General features: G+C 40.2%; 1 protein-coding gene across 5 annotated transcripts in view; it reads left to right on the top strand.

Moving 5' to 3' along the window:
* Prlr (prolactin receptor) overlaps positions 1–12624 on the top strand; it is a 169088-nt gene that overhangs the window by 115796 nt on the left and 40668 nt on the right. For 3 of the 5 annotated variants that reach the window (XM_032898787.1, XM_032898790.1, XM_032898785.1), the window contains exon 2: positions 1273–1332. The gene's annotated coding sequence lies outside the window, so the exon portion shown is untranslated. Of the gene's footprint in view, positions 1–1272; positions 1333–12624 lie in introns of those variants that run through there. The other 2 variants (XM_032898789.1, XM_032898788.1) reach the window with 1 other exon arrangement.

Here is a 12624-nt window from a genome sequence, read left to right as displayed (position 1 = left end):
TGTTTTTTATTTTTTATTTACATTTCAAATGTTATTCCCTTTCCTGATTTATTTCCCGGACACTGGTGGCCACCATGGGTCTCCTGCTGGTCACTTCCTCCTCCTTAGCTACACTAGCAAGAACATCCAGCACTAGCTTCCTCAAAGGATAGTTCCTAGGACTCTGGAATTTGAATGCTAAGAAATTATTTGAAAGCCTTTTTGGCTGGTTCCACTAGCCAGTTGGCTCTCAGATGGAATTGTGAAACTAAATTGGACAATAATTGTGAATTTATGTCTATAAATAAAAGACATTTTAGAGGACGGATGTTTTGCTTCTTTTTTGCATGTGTATGTGACCCATGTGTACATGCATACATATGTCTGTGTATATGACACGAATATATGCACATGTACGTGCTTGTGGAGGCCAAAGGTCAATGTCTAGTGTCTTCCTCCCTATATCTGCACCTTATATATTAAGATGATGTCATTCACTTGAACTCAGAGTTTAAGTAAGTCTATCTAATCTAGGTAGATTTGGCTGACCCAGTTGGCCAGCTTGCTGCATGGGTCCTGTCTTCATGTCCCATGTTTGCTGGGATCTGGGATTGTAGGTAGTCCACCATGCTTCCCCAGGATTTACACGGGATCTGGGGATCTGAAATCCAGTCTCACAGTCACATGGCCAGTGTTTTACCTACTAAACAGTCTTCCCAGCCCCAAAAGCCAAGTTTATAAGGTAGTTTCTGCCATATACAGACCTGGTTTGTATTCAGATGTTGAAAGAGTTCATTCCTACTTGAGATCTGCATCTCCAGCTCTCATCTATTCTGTGTCTCTTAAACCCCAGCCAATGGGACAGCTGGTGAAAGTGGTCTATGAGCTACAGATTAGACACAGAATCAATGGTAATTTTCTGACTTATTCACACTGTTTATTAAAAAAAAGAATGCTCTGTTCTTAGGAAGAAAAACACAAATAATTAGGGACAAAAGAGGTATCATGACTATAACTTACTCTCTGATGACTTGGGGAAAAGGTAATTTTTGATTCATAAAGGACATAGGATGATGAATAACATATTAATAATTAGAATATTTTGCAATACATGGGATTTATGTTTGTAGCTTTTTTCTAAGATTGATATGACTTCATCATGAAGATGGTAAATCAAGTAAGTTCAGCTTTTCTAAATAGGGGTGTTCAGGTATACTCTGCAGCACAGGAAGCTAGGAATGATATCTCCTTCTCTCTCCTGTTTGAGCTAAAGTGAGTCATCTTCTCTTTCAGCTAAAGGACACTTCTCTGTGAAGGTGAGCACTGCAGATGTTTTGCACATGAGCCCTGAAGGTAAGGAGGGCTTGATCAAGTGCCCACATGATTGCCTTCCATTGTCCATCTCATCCAGACAAGGGTAGGGACTCGGCTATCTTGATTCTCAAAGAACATCATCTCAAACCATCAATGTTCACACTGAGCGGTCCACTATCCTCAAAAAAGGAGGAAAAAAAGATCTTCAATCTTCTTAGCTGATTGTTTCAGAAAACCTGGTGCTGATCTCCTTTTCTTCTCTTTCTCAAAAGCTTTTCATGGTCGATATCCCCTAGCAGTGCAATTAGGAGATTTTTATTTACTCTCTATACTTTTCTGTACTTGGGAATTTTTTTGACAATGTCTGTGTTACTTTTATGATCAGAAAGAGAAATATTGCATCTGCTTTTATTTTCCAACCAGTTCAATACATATTTTGTCACTATTCTCTGAGACTTTTCTTGGTCTCTTGAATACTGTCACTACTTGGACCAGATCTATGCCACCCAAATGACAACACTCATAAATGGTGGGCTCTCAATTTTCTCCATCTACTAACACCATGTAAGCCCAGGGAGCTAGAATCTGCCAGCAAATAGGCCATGGAGAAATCACCCTCACAGATTGATTGCCTCTGCATATGTCACCATCAAAGATGCAGGCTACTTAAGATAGCAAATTGCTTTTGTTATTTAAGATCTTATTTTACTGCTCTGCCAGAGAAAGTAAAAAACTCATTAAGATGGGAAATTGACTAAATTATTAGTGGAAGAAAAATCTAAGTGAAATATTTCTAGGATTTCTTTGAGTCACCTTGTGATGTTTACAAGTCTTCCAACAGTGAAATGGTGATTCCCCTTTAAGGGCCAATGAAGTCTGGCCTGTCCCATGGACCAAGGATGCTCAAAGATTGTCAAGACCTCTGAGCCAAAGACTTTTTTGTCACAAAGACTGCTCTCTAGTAATATCCTCAGCAACAACAGAAAAGAACACCACCCCAAGCCCAGCATCAGCAACCAACGTTGTCTAGACATTGCTTAGGGGCCTAGGAAGGACAAAACCACCCACCCTGGGTAGTAACGGTGATGTGTTCAGACACTGCCTGATGTCTCCTAAGTAGAACAAAATCCCTTCTATCAAAAATCACTTCTCTAAGTTACCTAAGCCCTGGCAGGACCTTCTGTCTTTTCATTTAAGTGGACTGAAATTCATAGTGTACAGAGTAGACAGTAGGAAATGGCTACAAAAAGGATGCCATAAGCATCCAGACACTTTGGGTACAAGAAATCTCTGTGACATTAATGTCATTCTCTGTACAGTCCATTCACATAAGTACTGGTAGATCGATCCAGCCAGAGCTCTCTGCATTTCTTCTGTATTTTTGGGCTTCTGCCCCTTGAGTTCACATAGTACTTGAAGGATAGACAGATTGAGAGTCAAAAGTGTTATGCTGGATTCCTTATTAACCACATATTTTTGTAAAAAAAATTGCCTTGGACTGACTTTTCAAATCTTTTAAGCATAAAGACATAGATCCTTAACTAAAATTCATCTTTTCCGCTCTAAACAGTACACAGCAGGTGAAGTGCTGGTAGCAAATGTTCCTGTGGTTGGGACAGGAGATTAAGGCCTCAGTACCACATTCCAGTACCCAAGCATTGGTATGCATTCTGTTTGCTCATCTCTAAGTGCCCTCGGGGCCTTTGTCCCTCTGGTTGACCTTCTTCCAAAGCATCCACCTCAGCCGCATGTCCTCCACCCTTTACTCAACCTGGATGTGGCATGCAAAGATTATTCTGATGCCAGTAGGTATCTGTGACAACACAGGCAGAAACTTGAAGGCAGTTTTAAGACAAGCCAAGGCACACAGCAACACAGCCCAGTTTCAATATGAAGAGAACATCCAGAAACCAATGTTCATAAAAGAATGCAAGAGAAAGGACAGTTCCCTGAAAAGTTGGGATTCAAATTAAGATCAGAACTTCAACTCCTGTCTAACACCCTGACAAAATTACCACAATGCATTGTGAGCTCTGTAAGCTGCTTTCTGGTCTCCAGCTTTTCAATTATGTTCCACTGGTTGTAATCACTTCAAAGCATGGCAAAGCAAGCACCACTCTACCTGGCACCTTACATCCTTTTACAAGAACTCTGGCACCCTCCAGGCTCTGCCCATTCCAATTCTTTTGAAGCTCCTGTCCATATACTTGTGACATTGAATCTTGCCAGCGTTGTGAGTTATAAAGGCACTTATTATCATCCACCAGCACTGGGGAGGATTTGCCATCTACTGGGCAGCTTTAAATGTGCATCTAAAGGTCTTTACCCATTACCTTTGTATATATCACACTTATCTGCCACCATCCCCCAATTCTTGCCACTTGGGCTTCTACTTTGATGAAAACATTGTGTCTTTTAAATTCTATATACAAATCTTGGCATGCAGACATGTAGTTCACCGGTAGATTTCTTGGGGTTTGATACCCAACAAAAGACAGAATAGAAAGACCTGGAAGGTTGCCTATGAGGGTTAAGACCTTAATTTATGCCTATTTGCTTATGAGATAGATTTCCTGGGAAGGTTATGGATTTGGAACTCAAGGAAGACTAGTTTTGGTTATAGTAGAGAAATTGAAAATATTGACCTTTATTTACCATGCCACTAGCCCCAAATACCAATTTAAACATAAGTTCATTAAAGTTAAATATTAAAATTCAATTCCTCACTTATATTGAATCCACAACAAATGTTCCATAGCTGAATGTGCTTAGTGGTCACATTATTGGGTGGGGAACATCTAGAACACTTCCATCATGACAGAAGTTTCTACAGGAACAAGTTGGTCATTCCAATGAGGAGCTCTTGGGAAAGTGAAAAGCTCGAATAAACAGGCTCCCAGTGAGGGAGAGAAATGACAGAACAGAATTCTAAAAGGAAAGTGAAAGGATCAGTCAAAGTTCTTCATATATGTCAACAATTATGTCACTGGTACTCAACCATGAACAAATGTACAGCTACTCTACCACAAAACACTAGGAAACAAAGAAGTGACGATCTTTGAGACTGGCTTTAAGACCTATTTTCTCCCCTGTCTAGTCTTTGGAGTCTGTGAACTCATTGTGAAACAGCAGACTTGTCTTCTGAATCCAGAGGCAAGAGAACCCTAAGCAGTACTTGAACATTTTGAACTCCGAGCCAAAGAGAAAACAACACTCTGGTGGCATCAGATCCTGGGGCCATGTGCAAAGGTCCATTTCGAGCTAGGATTATTCAAACCAAAGAAAGCAATACAAGGAAAAGGTACCATCTCACTGGGGACTTATGTCCCTATGAAGAGTCCAAGAAAAAGGGTGTTTCCAGGGCAATTATTGCCCCTGTCAAGGCACATTGTCAACAAAGTCTCATAATCTCTCACAGAGTCACTCACCAAGGGATGAAGAGCAGATGGGGCCCTCTGCACTTTACATATAAAAGAGTGAAGTCTCAGAAAGAGAAAGAGACAAGTCATAGTTAGCTGGTGAACTTCAAGACCAACAATAGAAAACACCCGCCTAACCTGTCTGCAGTTCACAACCCCTTTCTCTGGTGATACAAGTCACTTAGCACCTGCTCAGGTCACTAAAACTGTCATCTCCAAGTCTATGACCTCCTCATAGATGATGCTGCAAATTCAGCATCTATCTCACTCCATCCCCACACAAAGTCCCCAACAAGCTTCCTGACTGCATCTTATCCACTCAAACTGCCTTAGGGGACAGAAGCAATTGCCACCAATTTTGGTGCTGCCCTTCTGAGAAAATCCCTTCTTGCAAGCAAAAACTCATACTCATTAATTGCAGAAGAAAACCAGTGTTTGTGTCAGTATGCACACCAGGTCTATTGTCTGTATCCAGGCAAAAAGACAGGAAGGACCTACTACTTCCCAAAATACTGTCTGCCTTGTGATAGATGCTCTTAATCATGGCAGATTTTATTTTTCTAGAAACTGAATTAGAGTGCTTCCATTCACATGACTTTCAATTGCCTACAGCCAAATATGACATATTCTCACATTTGAATGAACTTATCACTCATGGTGTATAATAGCCATTTGCATACTTGGTGACATGGCAGACTGGATTCTTTATTTTCCTCTAGCATGCAAAGATATGCAGAGTAACTATGGCTTTGATGTCTGATAAACCCTAACACAAAATCTACCATTGACTACAATATTGAATAGGAAATAAAATCTAAAGCCATTTAGATAAAGTAATATTGAAGATGGCAACAAATATATATATGAGATCACTTTAAATGTTTCCTAACAGGTCAGTGTTCCTAGCTTCCACATCCAGGATTGCTTAGCTTGGAAGCTTGACTAAGAGAAAAGAGCAAATGAATAAAATGAATAAAGGACATATATATAGCTGTATAGCTAAATTAGCCAGGCTATGCACACTCTGAAAGAATGACATCAACTACACAGCAGCCAGGAAGCTCAGCATGTTTACTATATATAGCACGGGGCGGGGGTGGGGGTGGGGGAGAATGTAGCTCATCTCAGTAGGAAGTCTTATTAGGTAAGCAATCTCAGAACATAAATTTCCAGGAGGCGAAATTGTGTGGCTGGTTTTGCCCACACTGGTCAATCGGACTACTTGTCCACACTTCCAACATTTGCATTTGGAACAGAGGAAAGCTTTGCTATCTCTCTAAGGCTCAAACTAGAGGTGGAGTCTTTGCCATTCCCATGGGTCCCAGGAACTGGTCCTTGACATGGCTGTACCCAGGTCAAACAATACGCATTCAGTCAGAATTTCATCTATTGTTGGCACACTCACTGAAGGCTCTTCGCACTTAGCAATGTACACCTTTCCTTCCGTTACAGCAGAACCCCAGTGTTCCTCAGTCAGCAACAACCTTTCTCTCCAGCTAAGCCATTACATGGAACAGTCAGACTACTAAACTAGCTATGTCAGGCTTGCTCTCTGCCCAAGGCAAATGGGCCCTGCTCTAAAGATTCCACTTTCTCCCGGGTCTGAATAAGTCCAGCCTCTAAGCTTCTTCTGCATCTTTTTGTGGCATGACCCCAGGGAGAATACTCAGAGCTACAAGCCACAGCACGCCTGGCTAAAGGTGGATTAAATACTGGGCATGTAGCACTTTCTTAAGAAGTTCTGAGAAAATCAGTTTTAGGTTTGATTTAGCAGGTCATGATAACTTCAAGAACCCAGAGTCAGGAGCCAGGGGGCAGGGGTAGGGGGTGCTCCTCTGCCTCCTTTTTTTTTTCAGCAGAGATTTCTGCTGTGCCTCCTTCACTAGAATTCAGTGGGATGGCCATTCCTAATGCAGTCTATGGGGGGAAAAAGATTACAATGGCCCTGATTAGCATAGCCTGCTACTTCCCCATCCCCTGGGGCTGGACACCTGATGCCTGACTAGATTCTGAATAAAAACAAAGGGGGAAGTGGGTGCTGGAGAAGAACCTGCTGTTGGTGGATAGGGCTGTGACAAAGACAAGGAAGTTTGTTCTCAGCTGAGAGGCACCCTCCAAAGCGAAGCACCCTCATCTCCTTGACCAGGTCAGATTATCATGACAATAGTCATGGAACCTACCAAACAATGTTCTTACTCCTGTCATTTTTGTGTTTTGCTGAATTCTCTTTCTTTGAGAGACTATATGTAAATACTAAAGGAACTCTTTCTGTCCAAGATTTAAGTCCTGTTCTTACAGCTAAGAATAAATAGCTGGATGAAAAGATGGATGGATGGATGGATGGATGGATGGATGGATGGATGGATGGGTTTAGTGGATGGATGGGTTAGTAGATGGATGGAAGGATGGGTTGATGGGTGCATGGGTGGATGGATGGGTGGGTGGGTGGTTGGATGGATGGGTGAGTGGATGGATGGGTTAGTGGATGGATGGGTTAGTGGATGGATGGAAGGATGGGTTAGTGGGTGCATGGGTGGATGGATGGATGGGTGGGTGGTTGGATGGGTGGACACTACAAACACTAAAGTGGGTCAAACTACCTGTTTTCTAACCTGCCCCACAATACTCACAGCTGGATCTTTATCTATTCACTTCTTTCCATTCCCACCCAATGAATCTACAATGGAAGTATTTTTTGTTCTACTCCCTGAACTAGCCTTGGGTCTGTCTGTTACCTCTCTGACTGGGTTGGTACCTTTTCTGCTAAGACGATTGCTTCTGAAGGGAGATGAACAAAATGGAAAAGGGAGAAAGGAAAAGTAAGTAATTATCTTGACAGATATAGTAACCCAGATGTTTGAATGCAGAAGTGAGTCTGAAAGAACAACTTGTTCATGCATGATAAAAGGTGACTCAGGGAGGTAGAAACAGGATGTGCTCCTAAGAGGAGCACAGGGAGGAGGGTTGATTTTGGGACTGGTTCTCAGCATTATGGGTAGGAGAGATGTGCAGACTTTCTGAGTTCCTGCCCCATTCCTGGTCTGCAAACCTCCCATTACTATTTAGACTTCCAGCTCCTAGAGCTTTGTATTACAAGCCCTGACAGAAGCTGACAAACCAGAAGTAAATCTACACACACAATCTCAGACCAAGAACCCTGCTGAAGCCGCCTCTGAATATGATGGCCCAGCCCTTCTCAGGGTCCCTGAAACGAGATATTTTTTGTGAAACTGCCATTCACCTACTTGTGAGAAGCTGAATGGCAAATAATGGGTGGCTTCTCCTGGATAGTTTAAATGCACTCAGACACAGTAATGCAATTAGGAAAGTGGGAGGAAGTCTTAAAAACAACTGAGCAGCCAGGGGGCAAGAGAGCTGTTGAAATCCTTCGCTATAGCTGGAGAGACGGGCACATGATCAGCTACAAAAAACATATGTGGAAGTTGGCTCTCAGCCACTGCTAAACATATTGCCAGAGACACAGGGACCCATTCCTACATGGTAGCCTCTGTTTACACACTAAATGCCAGGTTTTCATTAGTGAGCTGGTTTTGTTGCATTAAGGATGCTGTTCAAATGAGCCTCCTCGGTTGCAATAGCAGTCACTTTTTATTTTGTTACACTAGAAAAGTAATCATTACCCACAATAGAGTAATCCTCCCTCCCAAAGGGAATTGCTGTTGCTCTGTTGGCATGAATGTGCTTCATATCCATTGTCTGTGTTCCCATGCAAGGACATTTGTGAGAATTAGGACCAGGCATGTCTATTTCCTGTGTCTAATTATTCCTGCGCTTCACCTCGGGAAATCATTGAAATTTTAATCACATTATGTCACAGCTTAAATAATATTCCACTGTTGTCTACGCTATGATCTAGTTAAGCAACCCTTTAGGATCTGACATTTAAATTGTTTTCTAATAATTTGCTTTTATAAATAACACTGGGGAGGGGGACTCCTTCAAGGAATGCCTTGTGCACCTAGGTTCACTCAGGATAAAGTTCTGAAGTATATTTTCTGATTCAATGTGTATCAATATTCTTGAGACTTTTAACATATATGAGAAAAGTTAAACCAATTTACACTCAAACCACAAGGTACTAATCCAAATGCATTTGTACATTTGGTGATGCCATGCTGAAACCCCCAGGGTTGGAAAAAAGAATAAAATAAAATATTTCATATGGAAATATTTTGAAAACTAAAAGTTCCATTAAAACCTACACTGCCATACTATCTATTTTTAAACCACGCAAGTACAAGACACCAGTTTCTTTGGTCAAATATTGTGATTTCAGTAGCCTTTTAAAACCCCAATTCCTTGCCAACTTACATTCATCAGACACTCAGACATTCAATATGGTTTACTTCCTCAGAACCATTTATTGAGTTCCCTTGAATAGAGCTTTGTTTTTGTAAGAGTAGGGAATTGCATAAAGATAAGTCAAATTCACTATCAATGCTACCTATACAACAGCTAAGATATAAATTGTTTTACATATATAATATATATATATAATATATATATATATATATATATATATATAAACTCTTTCTGTACAAGATTTTTTTAAGTCCTGTTCTTACAGTGAGGTATATATAGCAAGATGAAAAGATGGATGGATGATGGATGGATGGATGGATGGATGGATAGATGGATGGATATTACAAACACTAAAGTGGGTCAATCTACTTGTTTTCTAACCTGCCCCACTACACTCAAAGCTGGACGTTTCTGCTGAATGGGGGCTGAAACAAAGAATGAGGAGGTATCTGATCTTTCCATTGGGTGACTATGAACCCACCTTTGCTGCTTCTAAAAGTACCATGGAACGATCATATTTTCTAGTAGCCTGAGTTCTGAATAGAAAGAGAGACATTTTTGTGGGCAAAGACTTCTTTCAACAGGCTACATGATAGGATTAGTAAGATCCCAATCTTATGTATGAGCTACCATTGCTCTGAAAGTCAGTGGAACTTTTTAGCGAATTAGATACAAAAACAGGGGCTGGATATACAACTGTTTGGAACCATAGCAGGAGGCAGAGATTTTAGGGAAGTGTAAGAGAAAATAAGGGGGAGGGGTTGGAAATATAGCCACTGTTGGAGGGACAAGACAAACGCTTAAAGAGGAATTTTGCCATGAATCTGACATGTGGTGGCCAGAGTACTCCTCAGCCCTGTCAAACCACAAAATCCTTGTTCTTTTTAATGCTTGGAAGGACAAAGGGTTATGTGTAGTCTCCACATTGGTGGAGAGTGAGAACAAAGGCCACCTACTGTAAGCTGTGACACTTCAATATTCATCCTTCATTCTGTTTATGTTTAAGCTCTACCATGGGCTCAGAAAATCAGTGCTGAAACTAGAAATCCTTTTGAATTGTACAGGATACAAAGTGACCATGACCTGCTTCTCTTCCCATATTAATCTGCAGGACACCCAGGGTTCCATGTGCTTGGCAAATGAACCTACAGTTGCAAAGAATCAGTAGGGATTATAATATATGTCATCTTTTAGATCACAAAGGGCATTCAGAAGGTTTTTTCCAAACACCGGTGTATGAGTGAGCCCTGTCACTTAAGGACACCTAAAAAGGCATCTCATGATGTTACAGTTTGAGTTGCAAATAAATTGACCATTGATAGAACTAAGAATTTCATCAAAGCGATCAACTTTTCTTCCAAATCACATTGGTTTGATAATATTAAAATCGATTTCTCTTTCTAAAACTAAGCTGACAAGCATTGGACTACACTAATACATGCTTTCCAGGTTATGGATTGAAATCTTTATGGATATATGCTCAAGCAGTGTATTTGTGGAAAATGGGAAAAGTGAACTAACCTTTTAGTACTGATATTCCAAACTACTATCCCTTTTATAGTTTCAGAGTGGGGTGGCTATAAGGCCTAGCACTGGTTAAATGTTATGTAAACAAGCAGTCATTTTATTCAGCAAAGAGTAACAATGACGTGATGGGATTTGCCTGGTCATTGATCTGATAGGAAAGTGTGCAGATGTTTGCATAGGCCTGTTCTACTTTATTGGCCTGGGAAAGCTACTAGTTCAATAGAAATCAGAGCTCCAATTTGCTTGATAAACATCAGTGTCATGGAGGACTTAAGAAATACAGAGATATAGAGAAGTATTCCTTCTACAACTGAGAGACACACTTGAGTTTTAAGACATTAAGCATGCTCTGTTTTTTCTAATTGTTGGTTTGACATGTTTTTATTTACTCTTGGAAATTTTCCTATATTTTGATCATATTCCCTCTCCCATATCCTCCCAACCTCCCTATATATCCTATCTATCTATATCTACCTCTCCCCCCCTCTCTTAAGAAAAAAAAAAAAAAGAACAAATCCAGTTTGCCTTGGCCAACCTCTCTTGAGCAGGCGACCTGTTTTCTTGTTTTTACCCTATACCACTATTTAAAGCTCAGATAAGCAGCTCAACTCTCCAGAATACAAATGAGATCCAGAAAGCATTTCAATAAAATAGATGTAATGAAAGCCATTCATCTATAAGACAGTTGGAAAATTCCATTGGTCTTCCCTCACAACTTCTTGTCATCTTTTGAATCACTTTAACTCTCTAAATTTTAATTTTCATATTAGCTTTCCAACTTTACAGATCAAACACAGCAGTGGATTGGAATGGGGTGTTCAGGTCAACTAGAAGAGAGTCAGTAGCAAAAACAGCTATTAACTATTAAATTAAAATTTTTAGGGTACAAAAACACTGAAGGATGGAAAGGTAGGGAGAAGAAGAAAAGAAGCCTAACAAGAAAATAGCTAGGCACTGAGGATCCTCGAGTTCTAGATATTTGATTTAAGCAAAGCATCTTTGGCCTGTATTCATTCTTTGTATAGCATCCTGGGACCATGCCATCTCATTATACAGTATGTTCACAAATTATATCAGTGTTCTAATTAAGAAGCCATAGAAGTAAATAATTTTTACATTTGTATTCAGTTCATTAAAATATTTTTTTACTGGGGACATGCTGTAGATAGTTAGATACATAGCTACCCCATGATGTGTTTTCTTTGAAAAATAAACATTTTTTAAAAAAATCATTATTTTGTTTCATTTGAAGATTATATAGTCGAAGTTTTATTTGTTGCAGAAAGCCTACACATTTCTTCAATTTCCAATAACTAATTTTTCTTGTGTATTTTGACCATTCTTTCCAGCTGTCCTGCAGCCAAATCTCATTGTCTATTTTCGTCCATCTATCCCTGAGTTCCAACTACTGCCCATGGAATGGTAGTGGAGAAATCCGTAAGGCCTCAAAGCTCTGCCTCAGTCACTTGAAGTTTATCTTGATAAAAAGAAGAAAGAATCCCCTGGTTCAAAGGTCCATGTTATCAGTCCCCTCCCCACCCCTGTAGATCTGAGACTGTGAGAAAAGGGTGAAAATATGTTCTTTATGGTTTTCTATAAGTGAGTCAGTCTGAGTTTGTAACTTAGTGGTAGACTGCTCACCACAAATTCCTGATGCTCTACGTTCAATCCCCAGCACTACAAAGGAGGGAGAAAAAAGATTAAAGCAACTAGTCATTCAGCAAGTACTGCTGCGCCTGTAAATGTGTGCGGGGTGACAGGGTAGGTGGTATAGAAGCTGAAGGAAATGACCTTGATAGTAGTGTTCAAAGTGGTACTGAAGCAGCAGACCAGGCATCAAAGGTGTACTTATCATATGTACTACTTGACTGAATACTATAATTACCATCCAAAGTAAGCAGTAATAGCCAGCCATCTCTAGATTATCCATAGATTAGCCAAGCTAAGTAAAACCAAGCATTTTCAATACTCAGTCTCTAGCTACAAAGCTTACTAACTACATCGTTACTTCTCAACCCTGTAAAGTTCAGTAGGTTCTAAGTGAAATTCTAGAGTTTCTATT

This window comes from Rattus rattus, chromosome 3 (assembly GCF_011064425.1).
Source record: "Rattus rattus isolate New Zealand chromosome 3, Rrattus_CSIRO_v1, whole genome shotgun sequence".
In the NCBI taxonomy this organism is placed as follows: domain Eukaryota; kingdom Metazoa; phylum Chordata; class Mammalia; order Rodentia; family Muridae; genus Rattus; species Rattus rattus.
The sequence above is the reverse complement of the archived record's forward strand: the minus strand, read 5'-3'. Positions and strand labels throughout refer to the sequence as shown.